The sequence below is a fragment of the Zootoca vivipara genome, chromosome 5 (genome assembly GCF_965207765.1).
Source record: "Zootoca vivipara chromosome 5, rZooViv2.hap1.1, whole genome shotgun sequence".
NCBI lineage: Eukaryota > Metazoa > Chordata > Lepidosauria > Squamata > Lacertidae > Zootoca > Zootoca vivipara.
The window spans coordinates 23,759,744-23,778,411 of record NC_142588.1 but is presented as its reverse complement, the minus strand read 5'-3'; the positions used below and the strand labels follow the sequence as shown (position 1 = coordinate 23,778,411).

Genomic DNA, 18,668 nt, shown 5'->3' with positions numbered 1-18,668 from the left:
GAACCTTGTCTGGGATGGAGAAATGAAAGTCACAGGAAAGCTCTTAGCTCTCTGCAACTCAACCTTGTGCTCATTTACAAGGAAGAAAGTCTGTCTGAATTCACCTGGGCTTACCTGCAAGTAACTGTGTCTAGGAAGGGCGGGGCCGTAACATAGCTGCCAAGTTTTCGTTTTTCTCCCGAGGGAGCCTATTCAGCATAAGGGAAAATCCCTGTAAAAAAGGGATAACTTGGCAGCTATGGGCCGTAATTTGGACAATTGATTGCTCTTCACGCCTGCGAATAACTCCGGCCTGTGTGCCTTATACATGTTGATATATAGGTATAGTTGGGGGCTGGGGAGAGATAGATAAAAGTGGCCTTAGGACCTTATTAAAACCGAAGAAGAAGAAGAAGAAGAAGAAGAAGAAGAAGAAGAAGAAGAAGAAGAAGAAGAAGAAGAAGAAGAAGAAGAAGAAGAAGAAGAAGAAGAAGAAGAAGAAGAAGAAGAAGAAGAAGAAGAAGAAGAAGAAGAAGAAGAAGAGAGGAGGAAATTCATTCACTTCAAGCCCTGCGCAGGATACAGCCCATAATCCTCCTCCTCAAGAAGAGCATCCTCTCCTCCTCTCTGCTTCCCCCGCCCGCCGTCACGTGACCTGTGGCGGCTCCTGTGCGGCTTGTCCCAGCCAGGGGAAGGACAGGCTGGGCGGGGTGTGGCGCTCTGGAGCAGAGAGCCGGGAGGGCGCGAGCCGGAGAGGAGGCGAGGGAGAAGAAGGAGGGAAGAAGCTCCGCGCTCGCGAGAGGCGGACTAGGTTGAGCGAGCGCTGCCCGCGCGCAGGTTCCGAAGGCGCCGCGGGGGGCGAGTCGCGGCGGGGCCCTCCTCGGGAGCGCGCGGCTTGCGCCCCTCTCGAAGAAGTCTCTCCTCCTGTCAGGTGAGGCGAGCGGGGGTCACCCCGAGAAGGCGGCGAACGGGGCTGAGTCGAGGAGCGAAGGGGGAAGCGCGGAGCTGCGAGGGAGGCTGCCGGGTCTCTGGAGGAAAAAAGAGATTTAATTCGGAACTGTGGCAAGCTTCTTCTTTTTCTTCAAGCCTCCGTTCCCCTTTCTTGACTTGGAGAAATATCATACAGTGTCTAAGTACGCTGAAGCACTTGCATGGTGTTAAGCACAGAACGACATTTATGCTTATACACAGGGTATATAAGCTGTGCTGCAGTCAGTCTGCATTACTTAAACTACTGCCTCGGCAGATATACAGCAACTAAAGGAGCCTGTGCAACTTGCCACAAGAAAGTTTTCGCCATTAACTTGTATTAATTTTATACCCACTTCTCCCATTGGTGAGAAATCTGTGGGTAGGCACTACCAATTTACAGTGCAACGCTGCACATGTCTGCTCTGAGGTAAGTGTGCATGGTTACAGGCAGGGCTTTTTATCAGTCAGAGCTCACTTTCTGCACCTCTCAGGTGGGCACCATTGCCATTATCAGAGAACAAGGGAAGCGTTCATGGAGAGTTCTGGCACCTTTTCCCCCCTAGAAGAATAGCACTGGTTACAGTAGTTTACCTGTAGTTTATCCCTCACAGTTGCACTTTCCGAGCACACCTTAACAAACTACTGTGCCTAGGGACTGAGGTAAAGAATGTGATTCACATGTCTTTTAATTTTATAATGTGGACACAGCTTTGGTTTCATTTGGGAGCAAGAGCACTCTGCAGACTTATGCTGGCCTTGCATCACTTCTATTTTATTTAGCACATTTACATTCCAACAACAGGCAACAAAATCACTAAGCCTGCATCCCAGAGGGTAACAGTGTGGACCCCTGCACCCCATTCCAGATTCTAATCCGGTTAAACTTGGAAGTCCTTTTACCCCTCTCAAAATTCAGAACTGCCAACTGCTACCTTTTCTTACACCTGTTTGCAGAGCAATGGTCTTAGACTCGATGCTGCAGGTATATTGGCCATTCAGGAGACCAAACAAACATCTAATGTCCTAAATGCCAGCTCCCACTGAGGAAAATAGCCTCTCATCCATGGCTATTAATAAGCAGTCAGCAGAAGGAAGGAAGGAAGGATGAATGGTCACCAAGTAGCTGTAACAATGTTCTTGGATACCACGAAAGTTCCGTAACATTACTCATTAATTTTTGGTCTTGCCCACAGCAATGCTTATATGGCTAGTTAGGGAAGATGTTAAAGCTGCTTCCCACTTAACAGTTTAATTTCTAAAGAACTACTGGTAAGTCTGCCTGGAAGGCATATTTTCCCCTGAAAGTCCTCCATGAGTGATGTCAGTTGTGATGAACGAGCACTCTGCACATGCCCTGAGACATAATTTAAATGACTTCTGTGTCTATTCCAGGAGCTATCCCTGATGTTGTATAGTGATTCCAGAACTAAGGCCTTGTGAGCACCACACAAATCGCACATTGTTCTGCTCTTTTATTTTTCTTTTCAAGTCTGGTAACTCATATTCTGCAAAACCAGCTTCAGCACTCCCACACCAGTAGGGTTTTGCTTTCCTTTATGTAGTATCTTGTAAAGAACAGTGGGCACAAATCTAACCAAAGTAAAACACACTTAAGCTCCATTGATTTGCTTAGGCTCAATTCTCTTCCAGTGTATTAACTCTGGCTGGATAGTGCCCAGTATTTCCAAAGTGTCTTGGAAGCTGCTAAGGGAAAACAAGTATAATGAATTATGTGTTATGCATTATGTGAATTATGTGACCTCTCCAATAGCTACTTCATGGGATGCTTACAATACAGAATACAACCACAGCTGCAAATGAATACATACTGATAGGAAATTTATGTCCTGACTCGATCCGTATTTATTTGCAAGTAAGGTCTCATCCACACGTCTGTTTGCACTACAGTTTCTAAGCACGGGTCCAAGTGTTCTTTTGTCCCACTGCTTTCCCTTGGGAAAAGAAACACCAATCATGTTTTCTGCTTGGACCCATGCCTGGAAGTCACGAACATGTGCCTAGAAATTGCGACACAAACAGAAGTGTGGATGAACCCTATAGCCCATTGGATTTTTACTCCCATGTAAGATTGCAACCTTAAATCATACTTGAAATTAAATCCCATTGAATTTAGTGGGCATTTCTGCTCAGTAAGTATACATAAGAAGATCATGTTGCAAATGTGCATTGGCAACCTTTTTTAAAACAAAACAAAACACACACACACACACACACACCTTGCAGTGCAATCCTATACATTTCCACTCAGAGGTAAATCCAGCAAAGTTCAGTGAGAGTTGCTACTGCTAGCTGTGCAAGTGTGTATAGGATTGCAAGCTGATGGTCTAAAACTGGATACAGAGAAGTAAACAACGAACAAGCTGGAAAGAACAAGGGTATGAGTAAACTGATAAGTGTAAGAAATTAGGTTGATCTCAAATAAGACTAAAAACTTCCCCAAACCTCATTCCTTAAGCAGACCATGATCCAGGAGTCCTTATGAATTGCTTCATTGCAATGATGTTTAGAAAGAAAAAATGAATGGCACACTGAGCCTACCAGTAAATGCAATAATCTAAACATACCTATCTAGGTTCATTGAGTCAAGGGGTTGCATTTAACTAACTTTTATTCACGGTAGACCCATTGCAATTCATCAACCTGACTAAGTTGGATCCATTCATGTCAATGAGTCTGTTCTGAATAAAAGTTGAGTACAACCCAGTGAAATGTTCTCCAGTTGAGCATTGTTTGCAAGCATTTCTGATGGAAGTGTTGGAAGTATGGTGAGGGTTGAAGTTTTAAACTGGTGTGCTTACTGGAAAGTGAAGAAAAAAACAGGTTAAGTGATTTGTAGGTTGCATCGTTAGGCTGACTGTAGACCTTTGACAAAGACAGCAAATTCCTATAACAAAGCTTTTCTTTTAAAATAAACTATAGAAATGGCATGATACATAATGTATAGAATTGCCTTTGCTATGAGATGATTGGTTACTATCAAGTTGTCACCCAGCACCGCTGCTTTCTAGAACATTGTACACTGAATCCAAGTTTTGTTACTAATTGTGAATCATTTATGCATTTTTAATAATTTAGATAAAAGTTCTTTATGCCCATTTTATGACGTAGCTGCAACGAAAAGATGGGATGCTTGCAACATGGCCATTTTTATCTGATAAAAATTGAAATGGAAGAAGCAAGATACAACCTTGCACTTTTTCCCACTTTCATTAATCATTTAGAGCTCTCATAATGGAAATTTGATACACCACTTCCTTGAAACACCAGGGACTTATAGGCTTACCATATATTATAGGAGAGAATGAATCCATAGACACTGGAAAGGGCCTTAGATTTTCCAACCTACCAGAGTCTTCTTCAGAGAGCTGGACTCTTTGAATAATGCTTAGAGAAAGCAATTTTCACAGCTTTACTCAGGCAGTTGGTTTCCTTGTTTAAGCAGAAGCTTAATGACTTTGGGGTCCATTAAGCATGTTTCATAACACTTATATTTTCTAAATGTTTCCTGCTACAAACTTATTGCCTTGACCACCTTTTGAATGTAGCATAATACTTGGGTAACAGTAAGGGTGAATTTTGAATTTGTCTTGGGCAGGCTGATTTTACATTACTTTTAAAGTATATTAGTGCGATATCTTTGGAAACATTGTAATTCTGAATAAATTAGAGGATTTTCAAAATGTCATTTTCATCAAGTTATTGATTGTGCTTTCCTCTCTCATTAAATGAGCTTTGACTCCTGCTGTAAACTAGCATATATGTACCTTTGCAGTGTTTTTTTTTTTTAGAGTGGCTGCAGTTCATGCCATTCTGGTTGATGACCATGCATATTGAGCCATTGGAAAGCAGCAAGAATAGAAAGTAGCAGCTCCCCCTGCTAGTCTGTTTCCCAACCCACTCTGCTGTAATAAGCACAGTTATTGATGGAGAAGCTAGGAAGGAGGAGCAGAGGCAGCATATCCTCCATTGTTTCTTTGGACTTCCCTTCCCCCATGTGCTCTTCTATCAGTCTCCTCCATGTATTTCTGCACTGGCCTCCTTCAGCTTTTCAGACAGAGCATCTCTGTGGGGCAGTGGGTGCTACAGTCTCCGTGGGTTGAAGTTATGACTCTTCCCTATGACCATTACTTGTTAAGCTTGTTTTCTTTCTAACAGGAATGATTGGCTGCAATTACTTCAGTAGAAGCTAAGCTTAGGAGTTGAGATGTGGCTTCAAACCCAAGGCTCAGGATATAAGAAAAGAGAACAGTTGGGTGTTTGAGTTTGGAGATAGCTGAGAGATTTGAGATGGGAGTATGTTGGACTGGGAGCAGCCTGCAGGGTACCCTTCCTGTTGCTTTGTGGAAACTGAGGCAGGGTTGGCAATTATATTGCTTGCTTTCAATAGTTTGTTCACTTCAAATAGGATTGATTGCTGGCATCCGTCAGTCTCGAGACAATGGGGTGCGCCCTTGGTGGTGAAGACAAACTGCTGTGTTAACAGCACCAAAGTGACCTCCATGGGGCAGAAGCCTGAGCAGTGTATATGGAGATGTTGGGCTGTCCAGACAACAGGACCACCTGTTTCACATCAGCTTCACTGATGTGATCCAATGGAAAGCTGAGCAGTATGTTTGGCACCAGCTGGGCTGCAGGAGTTGCTCGAAGGAGGTGTAAAAGGTGCCATCCAACCATCTTAGGGGCTCCACTCTGGATTTGTGTAGGGTATACTCCTTAGCATTTTCTTCTCCCCAAGATATCCTGCAAGGCAGTGGAGGTGCAGGGTGGGGGACCAAAGGTGGACAAGAAGGAGCAGGTCAGAAAGGAGGAACTCTGTTGTCCAAAATCCTCCAGAAGTGAGAACGTTTTTTTAGTCAGAGGTTCAGAAGTTCAGCTGCAGAGACTCTAGTTGAGGCTGGCTGTGGAGGTCCACCAGGTGAATGAGCAGCTAACAAGCTTGGACTGCGGGTTATTCTAGTCAGTAGCTGCTAATCTGCTTTATGTGTCCTGAAGCTTGCTAGCAGAGATGGGAATAAAAGGCTAAAGGAATCGCTTCAGTGCTGGAAAACTGCAAAGGAGGGAGTGCAGCAGGAAATGCGATGGTGGCAGCATGCACTGGAAGTGAGTGGGCTGGAAGAAGGCTAGTTGAAACCTATTTATTAGATGCCTTACATTGTGCCATAAATAAAGCTACCTGTGAACCTATTAAGGCTTTACTAGGTAGGATCTGGCAGGTAGCTGGAGTACCCCTGAGATAGGACCCTATAGTTGGAGTAGTTGAGGAGCCTACATGTAATGGAACCAAAGGGTTACGAAGGATAGCTGTCCTAAGTATAAGCAGCTGAGATGATGAAGAGAATGAGAAACTACTGAGAGCTATCTTGAGTGGATGAGGTTTGGTGGTCTGGCAGAATATACCCCCACCCACCCATTGATGCAGCAAGGAAACTGCTAGCACATTTACAAAGCTAGGCAGGGTCCTGTATGGTTTCAAACTGGATGGGGGACAGCATGTTGATATTCCTGCATTGCAGAGGATTGGACTAGATAACTCTTGGGGTCTCTTCCAACTCTGTAGTTCTGTGGTTCTATGACCTCTGGATAAAGACTGTTCAAGGCCTTATATCAGCACTCTAGTCCAGAGCATGAGTCAGAGAGGGCCAATGATGTGGGCTTTCTGTAAAATTCTGAAAAGGATTTTATTCATATGCAAATAAAGGTAGTGATTTGCATGTTTATTTCACTTGAATTCAGTAAACAGAGCTAAAAGCTTTGAAATTGCCAAGCTTAGTATTGTATTCACAACTGGCTGTCATTCATGGTTACTGAAGAACTTACCGTAGGAAATGGACAATTTTCCGCAGGGGTGAAGGGAATAAAGCCTTGGAAAAAGTTCTGCTCCACATCACTGGGGTGGGTCAGTTTAAAGTGCATAGCCTACAGTAGCACACCAGTCAAACCTATGCTGGTATTTGGTTCCTGAGTGTACCCATTCACTGTTTCCGCTGTGCAGAGGCCCCTCCACAGTGTGATGCACTTATGAAGGGAGGCACAACTGTGCAGATGAAAGGGAAACAAACATAAAGAAACAGGGACTAATGGGGTTAAATAAAGGTAAATGGTCTGGACACAGGCTTAGAAAAACAAGTCATTTAGTTAATGACTGATTACTGGAGAGCAGCTGAGTGGTTGTGGGGGTGGGTGGGTTTGTGTTAGGCTTCCTGAGAAGAAGGTATCTTAAAACATGTGATTTGATCTCTTGAAAGCAAATGGAGAGAAGCTGAGAGCCAAGCTGCTAATATATAGATTAAGAGCAAGGCAAAGCATAGTTTATGGGGCATGGTGGCCACATGGGTATTGACTCTGTATTAGGGGTCAGAACAGGATAAGTGATAGCAATTTGTGGGGGGAATCCTTTGCATAATGGAGGTATGCTTATTAGAGCTCTGCAACTACATTCCCGACAATTTTGAAAAAGGGAAGCAAAGGGAACAATTCACAGGCTGAGATTCCCACGCTGTGTGTTCTGTGGATAGCGCAGAGATAAGGGAGCTGCACAGTCAATAATACTTGACATTTATATAGTGGCTTTAGAGTGTTTAGAGAACTTCGTACACTACAGTATATCAGTGATGTTACTGTCAGTTTCCTTCCTAGTATGTCTATTATTTTTGCATATTTATACCATCATCTTCCCAAGCAGCTCAGGGCAGCCTTCCCCTTTCTATCTTCACAACAATTCTGCTGCATGGATAAGGCTGAGAGAGTGGCAGGTGGGAAGGTCACACAGTAAGAATTGTAGCTGAGAATGGATCAGACCCCAGATTTTCCAATTGCCAAAGAAGCAAAATTTGAAAGATATTGTATTATATAATTCGGAATGCCCTATTAATATGGGCCAGCAGGACTAACCAACTTTACAAAGTACATGTAAAGGTTAGTCGGCATATGCATTTGAAACACTTTGGGGGGAAACACACAAACTATATAAATGCAAAATATTATTTTTGTTCTTGTCTGTTGGAATGCATATCCCACTCTTCAGCTGAAAAAAGCTTCCAGAACAACTTACAAATATTGATGAGGTCATTGAAAATGTAAGTTGATGGTCCAGATTCAAACTAATTTTCTGGAAAACCCAAATGTGTTCACAAGTCGCATTTCCAGGTTGGGGTATTTGCCTTTCAGTGCCAGCTCCACCATGTCTCCTCCAGATTGTTTTGCTCAACAGCAAGAAATATAGGTGTTGGTTAGCTTTGTAATTACACCAAATCATTACGTTTGTGTTGTTTTCAGTGATGCTACACAGACATAATAGGGAGATTGATTTGCCGAAGTGTATGGGAAGTGCAAGGAGGCAATGGATCAAGTGTGTGAAGTCCACCCATCTATTCTATTGGGTTAACTTGCTGAACATTTTGATAGACACTTACTTCTAACCAGGGCAGTCTCTCTTTTTTTAAAAATAGATCTTTATTCGAATAATTTCAAAAAAAAATACAAAATCAAACACACACAAAACGGAAATAACATTAAAAATACAAAAAAAGACAAAAATCCAGTAACCAGGGCAGTCTCAAGCAGGTCGGGCGCCCTGGCACTGAGGTGCGGAGATCGCTCCGGCGCCCCCGCCCTCGCAGTGTGTAGCACGGCTTCCGCGCGGTGCCCTGACACCCCACGCCACCGGGACTATACCTAGAGCCAGCCCTGCTTCTAACGGGAATAGCCAGGCTTCAAAGGAAATAAACCCCAGAGATACAAACTTGACCAGTTAAGAAAGCATAAGGTTGGGACAGAGCAGATACTGACTCCTACCAAGGAGCATGTGATGGTGGCAGCTAGGAGGTTAGTAAGTGATTGGTGAGTAATGCTAGATAATTGTAGACAGCATGTGGTAAGAACTTTCAAAGTTCTTTCTGTCCCAAACAGCTGATTCCTAAATGGTGGTTTGGGCCTCTAAGGTACCACTTGGGTGGTTTGGGACAATGTAGCATAGTCCTAAATAAAAACAAATTTGTTCACATTGTGTAAAACACCATGTTTTTCCCCCCACAGGGAAGATAAGGAAACATGTGAACAGTTGTCTCTAATAAAGGATTCCTTTCTGACTGAGCTCTTACAATGGCTGTGAACACCCTTTTTCTCTCGGTGGTGAGTAGAAATTTATTCCTGGAAAATGTTTGTCACAGAAGCAATGATAGATGAAAGCGCTTCAGTAAAGCCATCCTTCATCTAGCTGTTTCTAGAACATGCCATCTGCAGTATAAAATAACCTTATTCTTGAAAAAGGCTCATTCACACGTGGACCACATTATGGGACTAGACAGTACTTGTTTCCCTCTTATGAAAAACCACACACAGAGAGAGAGAGAGTAATAAAGGCAGACACATTAAATTTTATGAATAAAGTTGGTTTTATTCATCCTGGAGAATATTTTACATTACCTCTTCTATGCATTTTCCTGAAAGGGAACTTGTATGTGTATATGCATATATAGCAATGTTGGTCACCAGCTAAAATGCAGGTACTAAATGTATTTTGTGCAAAATCTTCACTCTGTATCAAGGTGTAGTTCATACATTTTGTTTGATGAACTATAGTTACTGAAGTTATGTAGGCTTGCATATCTTATCAAAATTGGTTTCCTCTTTTACAGCGAGAAAGGAAGAGGATGCCAGTTGGGGAAAGGGGAATGTAGTGTTGTGGGGTTGAATTGAATGATCACTCAAGGATTCCTTACTCCCAACTATTTGATTCTAGTGTAAGGCAGGGGCTGGGGAAGAGGCGGACTGCTAAACTACCCAAACTATACCTTAGCTTAGTGTAGCACAGCACCAAAACAGCCAGGAAGAGCAAATCAGCCACAATATCCTCTCTCGAACTCTACAAATTCACTCATTCATGCCAAGTCTTGGTTTGGCTTGGTGTCACATGCAAACCAAGGAATAGTCACATGCCAGAGCTAATTGTCCTGTTCCAAATGAAGACCAAAATCTGAATTAATTTTACAGACATCCAGAGGACATCTAGAAAATTAAGCTGGTTGCAGTAGATTATTTCCAGAGAGGACAGAGTGAAGTAGAGTACTGATTTCTAGCAATGGTGCTTATTTCATCCACCTTTTACTCTCTGCAGTCATCTTCTGTCTTTCATGTAAGTGATACAGATGTGACCAGCAATCTTTTAAACCTTTCTTCACGATATTTGTTCTCCTGATTTGGGGGCTAACATCACAACTCTTTTGCAAAACCATCCTTTGCTTTTCAAAGACGTGTACCATTCACACAGAAGGCATCCTCTTTGGAGAGCTTTTGATTGTGGATTAAAAGTTTTTAATGTTTGATGTTTTACTGTGGTTTAATAATTTGTTGGAAGTGTCCCAGAGTGAGTGGGGCAACCAAACCAGATGGGTAGCAGGCAAATGAATGAATGAACCACCAGCCTCTATTTTTCTGCCTTTCCCAAGTAGGCTCACCAAAGCACTGGAATGGCTCTGTTTGAAGTTAGCCATAGTTTTCAGTATTCACAAGAGGAGCCATGAATGCCTTTAGCTAAACATGATGGGGGACATGAGCCTAGGGGTGTTGCTAGCTGCTTAAAGAACTTAGGGCAAGGTCTATGACAGGGGTAGGCAACCTAAGGCCCAGGGGCCGGAAGTGGCCCATTCACCTTCTCAATCTGGCCCGCGGATGGTCCGGGAATCAGCATGTTTTTACATGAGTAGAACATGTCCTTTTATTTAAAATGCATCTCTGGGTTATTTGTGGGGCCTGCCTGATGTTTTTACATGAGTAGAATGTGTGTTTTTATTTAAAATGCATCTCTGGGTTATTTGTGGGGCATAGGTATTCGTTCATTTTCCCCAAAAAATATAGTCTGGCCCACCACATGGTCTAAGGGACGGTGGACTGGCCCACGGCTGAAAAAGGTTGCTGACTCCTGGTCTATGAGATAAACTGACATATGTGAATTTCTATGCATAAATGATCTATTGGGGAAAGCATAGCGGATGGCTAAGGTTTCACTAGCACTGACATTTGTTGTATACCCAGCTGGCTTGGGAATCAAAGTTAAAACCATGCTTTTTAAGTTTAAAAAATGGGGAGGTGCAAGATATCCCGGCCCATCATAAAATCCCTGGGCTACCCAGGAATAATGTCCCTGGATAGACCTCTAATGAATGTCAGGAATGTTTCAAAACTGCTTTACTATTCTATGTAACTTGTTGTTCAGCTACAACTGTATTCTCTCTCTCTCTCTCTCTCTCTCTCTCTCTCTCTCTCTCTCTCTCGTGTGTGTGTGTGTGTGTTGCTTAAAAAAGCAATTACAGATTCCCAGAAAAATATTTTAATTATCAAAGCAATAAACAGAATTATAAATATTAAATAATGAGCTTGGGGGGGAACACAGTGGATCAGGATTGCTGATTGTTAAATACACTCTAACTACATCATTCAGTGTCGGTGAAGACAAGATAAATGTTTTCCTTTCTTTTTGGTAATGTTCAAGTCACCATTTCAAGTTTAAAAATTGTGGATCTAAATGTTATGGCAGTCATTGTCTGAGGTGCTGAACTGACTAAAATGCAAATAGCCTTTGAGTGAGGCACTGAAAATACAACTGGGGGACTTTTACTTCACTGCCTCTATCGTTGCTCTCAAAGTAAATTGCATTTGACAAGCCTCTTTCTCAAAGATTAGCAGTGGTTAGATTAAGCTGTCCTTGATTTTACCATTTAATCTGGCACTGTTGTTTTGGTATAGTGAAGAGAACAAGACAACAGACAGCTCTTTTCCTGTTCCCTGAACTACATTAGCAGTCCTAAAACCATATTACCGGTAGCTACTCAGACAGGATCCTGCAGTGCGACTCCATCACTTAAGGCTTTTAGATAAAAGTGGCACTCCAGTGATGCATTTTGGACACTGATCCATGCCCAAGTCCAGGGCTTTACATATGTCCTACCAAAAGCCTACAATTATTTGCCCAGGATGAGTTGAATTCTGCAACCTGTGTAAATTAGGCAAGTTGTGTAAATGCACATAGTAGTTCTACAGTGACTGTTTTGTGTGACATACTTGGCTTTTGCTAGGCATAAGGAAGGGCAAGGAGTTAGGATGGGTGCACCCCAGATATTCAGCTGCTCCTCTGGCTTTATGAGAATTTCATGAGGCATGGTTTACTTTCAAGTGTGTGTTTACAGCTGCAAGGGCTCAAAATATGTGGCATATCCACAAGGCTGCTCATGAAGTTGTCTATCAAAGTCACAAAGTAGTTCAAGGCAGCATTCTCCTGTCCTTACGGTAGCAGTGTTATGAAGCTTATACAAGTTTAACAGAAATGGATACATTGGATATAATCTGGAAAATGCTCCAAGCAACATAAACACTACTCAGTACTCCAACCTCTTATTTAATCCTTTTAGGAATTTCAGGGTCCCCTTTCCTTGACATCCAGGATTTCTATGTATTGCTCAGATTAGTTGCATTAGCTGCACTCACTTTGCAGCTTGTCTAATACTTAAATGTTCAGTCTCTTTATAGCAAATCAACAAATTCCAAATGAAATTTAAGAGTACAGTCTGTACTAAATGGGTTACCAAGCATGAAGGGCTGGAGAGATACCACTCCCCTTATTTCTTTCAGTATATTAACAAGCAGGTATGAATATACAATCACAAGGATTAGGAGGTTTGGCTGTGCCCACACCTTGCATCTCATTCATTCAGCCCTCTCTTTCTTGCCCAAGTGTAAGTTTGGTGCCTTGAAATTGCCTTACTCATTATTAACCCTACTGATTTTGAAGTGACTACTCATGCACATCTGTTTACCTGATATATATCAAGATTTATCTTGGCATAGAGACGGAGTGATGGGGTGAAGTTTCCCCTGCTGCATTTCTTCCTGTTTGGTTTGTGTGAAAGCAGGCATGATATGTGGACATCTGGGTGTTGTTTGTGTATAAGTTCCATGGTGGGGGTGGGGGTGATGGAAGTTGGAGTCAACAGCAAGAGGTGGGCAGTGGTTCATGTGTTAACAGCACAAGAGTCTAGATAGAAAAAGTGATGTACACTTACTAACATTTGGGGAAATTGCATATATGTCATAAATTATAGTTGTGTTATTAATATGTTCAATCTCTGTTACCCATGCTTTGTTTTTAAGTATAAAGGGACTTCTTCCTTTAGCATGCATGTCTGTTACATAGATCAACTGTGAGCTAACACCACATGCTTAGTTTGTGAAATCTGCTGTCTGATGTGATTCTGCAAGGGCAAATTACTACCTCTCAGCCAAACTACAGTACACTTTTTAAGGCACATGCAACAGATACAGATACAAGTCTCCTGTTTTGTTTTAAGGAATGGCATGGGATGATTACCCCCTTACTCCTCTAGCTACTTTCCTGCTCACAATCGCCCTATAAGCTGTTTTTATGTCTCAATAAAAAAAAGTTATATAGTGTTGGGCAGTCTAGCTGTGAGTAGCTTCCAGTCCCCTTTCATGGTGGTTCTTTAATTTTACTGTACAAAGGCTTCTCATTGGTGGTCTTGATTCGCTACATTTTATCTTAGAACATTGTGCATATTTATGTGGCGCTGTGGGTTAAACCACAGAGCCTAGGGCTTGCTGATCAGAAGGTTGGCGGTTCGAATCCCTGCAACGGGGTGAGCTCCCGTTGCTTGGTCCCAGCTCCTGCCAACCTAGCAGTTCGAAAGCACGTCAAAGTGCAAGTAGATAAATAGGGACCGCTACAGCGGGAAGGTAAACGGCGTTTCTGTGTGCTGCTCTGGTTCGCCAGAAGCGGCTTTGTCATGCTGGCCACATGACCTGGAAGCTGTACGCCGGCTCCCTCGGCCAATAATGCGAGATGAGCGCGCAACCCCAGAGTCGGTCACGACTGGACCTAATGGTCAGGGGTCCCTTTACCTTTACCTTATGCCACTTAGCTACACTTGCCTCGATGCAAAGGCAGCATGTGACAAATGTGTTTGCAAAGCATGGGCATAATGCAGGCATGCCCCCCAGGGAGCCAGGTGTGACTGCAGCTCCTCCCTGAGGGTAGAGGAGATGATAAATGCAGGTTTTCCTGTGTGCTGTGTGGAATGGCCCTGCCTTTCCACACGACGGTGACTGAGGTGAGTTTCTTCTTCGTTCGGGGTTGGGGTGCTACAAGGGAGCCGAATGCCTTTGAGGTGGGTCCTGAGATGGCGACTCCATGAGATTTGTTCGCGCGGTGCAGAGATTTAAGCCTCTCTTGCGATTTCTGCCAATGGGGGCGGTGAGTAAACAGAGCGACCCGGACTGTGCATACACAGTGTTGGCGCTCGCTCGCTGTGACTGTGTTGGGCGCTGGCAGCCGCCTCAGTCCCCGCCTCCTTACGCAGAGCCACCCGGCCCCGTTTTCATGAATGAAATCCAATGGCCGAGTATAAATAGACCCGAAGGCTGCCGACGTCATCATGAGAGCGGCTCCTACCGCTGCTCCGGAGCTCGGCTCTTTTGCATTGCACTTGACTCCACATTCACCCTGAATCCCGAGGGAGGGAGGGAGGAGCGGGTCTAGCCGGAGAGAGCGCATCGGCTGCAGCTGCAGGAACGGGGCGAAGGGCAGCTCCAGCGCCATGCTGCCTTTGTGCAAAGTTGGCGGGCGGCTCTCTGGAATTGCGCGCCCCGCGTAAGGAGCGGCTGCTGCTGCTGCCGCCGGGGGCCGCCGCCGTTGCTCAGCCGCGGAGGCTGCAAGGCACCAGTCCCTGCCGGGTAAGGCGCCGTGTTCCGCCGCCGCCGCGCGTGATCGTGCCCAAGTTTTGTGCGCGCTGCATCCCAGCATCACACCCCCTTCCTCCCGCGCCCGTCCGCTCGCTCGCGTGTTTGCCGACCACACGTGCAAGGTACCCTCTCCCAAAATGTTATATGGCAGAAAGTTAGCGCGGTAGGACATTAAGCCTGATGGGGGCAGTAACAGCGGGGTTGCCCCAAGGGATCTCAGGCCTTTGACCCAGGGAGCTGGTGACAGTCCATAACAGGCGGGTCGCTCCCACACCGGTGGTCTCCCGTGGTGCCAGATTTGCTGACCGGGCACTATTCCCAGGTTGGCACGGTTGACCTGCGGGAGGGAGGGGATGCTCATTTCGGAAGCATTGGCCGCAGAACCTAAAGACATCATAACTTGTCCCCTTTTGTCCGTGCAAATGCTCGCCGGCCTGCCTTAGCCTCTGCTGTGTCTGTTGTGGGTTGCTGTGACAACAGCCAGGGGGCTACCATGAGAGGGCTTGCAACGGACACATTAGGGGGCGTACAAGTTCAAGCCAGCAACCAATGTGTCTGAAGTATGTGTGTCATGGGGAAAGCAAGTCTGCTGAATGTTTGAATGAGTGGGAGAAACACAGGTTGCAACCCAGCCAAGCCATTTATTTCAGTTGCAAGACAGCAGGTGTGCCACTAATAGGAATAGTCTTAAGAAGTCCTGAACTTTGGCAGTATCATGCTTATGATATTTATACTGTAATAAACATTTTAATGGAACGATTGGGTTCCTCCTCCTGCTTTCTCTGCCCCTATTCTTTTTTGCTTGGATCTTGTGGTTTCCAACAGCCCCAGCATCCCTGTCAAAGCAGAAAAGGCAAGGCAAGCAGTTCGAGCCAGTCCTTTTGACCGACTTGGCTGCTGCTGGCCATAACGCAAACCATGCGGCTGAAAAGCTGGCTTTGCACATCTGTTCGCACGGAACCGTGAAGTTCTACATATGGTCACAGCGAGAGCTGGCAGGCGATGCCAGAATATTCTCAGCAACTGACAGTAGCTCACCCGCCGTTTGTTTTCTGTTCCTGGACGTTCTCTTGAACAGCAGCCAAGCATGTAGCGCCTAGCAAACTGGAGGCATTAAATAAATGCTAAGTAGTGCTGGAGCTATTTTTTATAAATAGGAGAAGATAGAAAACATGTATGTGGCTCATTCAACCTGTCATATGTATTTTTGGAACCCGGCCAATGGCCATTACAATGGTTCGCTTAATTAATCATTGCTAAGTCAGAAGTTTGCAGAAGACGGTTCTGCATACCTATCATGCTTCCTTTGCCCTCTTCAAGAAAATATGTTTTGCCTACACCTGAAATTACCATTTAAATTATCTTTTTGTTTTATTGAGCAAAGCTCTTCTAAATGTTTTGTGAGCAAGAAAGCAAACAAATAAGACTTCTTTAAAACATTATTTCATTTTTAGTGTTGTTTTGCATGCATTAGTGGTATCTATATAGTGACTATTCTGCAGTTCACCAAAGGCCTGAGGCGTTTGTGCTTCTGATACTTTTGGATAGTTGATACGGTAGCTCGTATCAGTTGAAGACTGATCTAGGAGACACTTTTTTCAGTGGATTGGAGAAAAAAAATCAATCATTAATAAAAGCTAGATACTGAAATCCATACTCAGAAGAATAGTTTTCCATCATCTCTCAGGAAACTTTGAACGCACTATTGCTACAGTTTGATCAAAATCCATATATGAATTTGGCTTAAGTTTACAATGTCTGCACTAATATCCCACTGTCTGCTCTTAGGACTTTATCACATGAAAGCTCTATGAATAGTTTGGCATCAATCTAACAAGAAGAAGGATTATTAAGGCAATAATTAAGTTTAAGTCCCATCATCCCTATATCTATTGATATATAGAATAAGGCAACATATTAATATACAAATGGAAGGAATGTGGGGTCTGGATCCATCCAACAAGGCTGTTTATTTAATTATTTGGTAATAATGTAAAGACCTTTTGTGTTAAATATGACAGCCATAGAAGCTGATTCAAATACCAGTAATATTTTCTTGTTGTGAAGGAGAGAGATACTGTAATGCATTTATAAAGACTTGTATCTGATATCATTTTCTCAGAGTAATGGGAACAAATTCCCTCATAATGATACAGTGGCACTTGCTCCAGTCCAGTAACAGCAATGTAAGTGATGTACAAATGTAAAGGAAAGGAGGGCTTAGGAACATAGTTTCACTTACCTCAGTATTGTCTACACTAGCCTCCTCCAACCTGGTACCTTCCAGGTGTTGGTCTGCAACTTCCATCATCACTGGCCATGCTGGCTGGGGCTGATGGAGGCCAACATCTGGAGGGTGTCTGGGTGGGGAAGGCTGGTCTGTACCAACGAAATAGGGCTCTCCAAGGTTTCAGGCAGAGAAACCTTTCTAGCCCTGTCTGCAGTTGTCAGGGATTGAATCTAGCATCTTCTTCATGCAACACAGATAAACCAGCATTGAGCTTAAAGCCTTCCTCTTGTTGTAATGGTGGAAGAGGTGCAATGGTACACTGACATTGTTGCTGTCATTTGCATTTATTATAGCATACGATGCTTTCAGCAGAAGTGCTCTCATGGTGGTAAGCACTTTTTTTTAATAATAAAGAAGAGGATGAGAAAAGTGTACTACAGTGCTATGGGGCACTAGGGAGCTCACATCTACAAAGAAAAAGCAACGGGTCTAGAAATTGTGAGCTGCAGTGTGGAAAGGAATAACCTTGCCCTGCTTTTTCTTTAAGAGGCTACTGAAGCATTATTGAGCTGAATGCTTAAACAAATTTCCTGCCATATACTAATGTAAAAACCATGAAAACAAACTCTTAGTATGTATAGATGCTGGGAGATCATGTTTTGTCATCACTGATGACACGAAACTAGCATTGATATCACAGGCACTATTCAATAGATGCTGTTGCAGGCATAAACCTGGACTGGGGAGGTTATGCCAGAATCTTAGTAGGTATATTTCAAAATATGAAAATGCCACCAGAAAACTGGTTTGCCAGTGATGAAAGTGCAACAGGGGGGAAAAGCCATAAATGTATATATTGTGCACACAACAAGAAGAGGACAATAGCATTTCCACAGCTCGGAAAATGCATCAGCTGCATGAGCCTAAGAAGAAGAATATTGGTGTATGCTTTCATATCTTTAATTTATACTGTATGCCAGAGTGTTTGTACAAGCAAGCTGTCAGTGACCTCAATGGCAGTGAGGGCTGTTTAAGAATGTTTACATTGGACAGTTGAGTTGATTCATATGGGAAAAGAATTCTTTACAACAGGGGCCATCCTTGCAGGGGGACTAAGAAACAGATTGGGGTGGGATTCATATTGAAGAGGCAAGCACAAAAAAAACACAATTTCAGTATGACTTTTTCTCCTTTGTTGTGCTTTACGGTGCTGTTGCTTCGAGCTTTGTTAAAGTTACCATTCATACATAAAGCACCATTAATATGCATGGCACATTGCAGAATAACATATTTTACTATGAATGATCCTTCTCTCTGCCCCACCCCACCCCCCGGCCACCAAACCCAAGGAGTTTACATTATATATTTTGTCAACATTAGAGTCAAGGGAGGAGAGGTAAGAGGAAAACAAGGGCAATTGGGGATAAATGTGAGCAAATGAAATTTCATTTAATTATGCTTCATTTTGATTGGGGTTTGGTAAAAGGCATCACAAAAAGGTGCTTTTTTTCTTTGGTGTGGCATTTGGCCACAGAAATGGACTGCCGAGCTCTATCCTTTCCTACATCCATTGCAGTGCAAATAGAGGCAATGTCTTGAGAGAGTTGCTGCAGCATCCAGCCCAAGGCAACTAGAGCTGGGCACTCCATTCTGTTGGCCTCCAAAAGCAAGAAGAAAACCATGCTACCAGAGCTGCCAGCCCACTAGCATCAGGACC

At 43.6% G+C, this 18,668-nt stretch overlaps 1 protein-coding gene across 3 annotated transcripts in view; it reads left to right on the top strand.

The window, feature by feature from the left end:
• The first annotated feature begins 785 nt into the window (after nt 1-785).
• RHOBTB1 (Rho related BTB domain containing 1) overlaps nt 786-18,668 on the top strand; it is a 58,837-nt gene continuing 40,954 nt past the window's right edge. Inside the window, exons 1-2 of one of the 3 annotated variants that reach the window (XM_035138075.3) lie at nt 786-910; nt 9,007-9,102. The gene's annotated coding sequence lies outside the window, so the exon portion shown is untranslated. Of the gene's footprint in view, nt 911-9,006; nt 9,103-14,502; nt 14,844-18,668 lie in introns of those variants that run through there. The other 2 variants (XM_035138072.3, XM_035138076.3) reach the window with 2 other exon arrangements.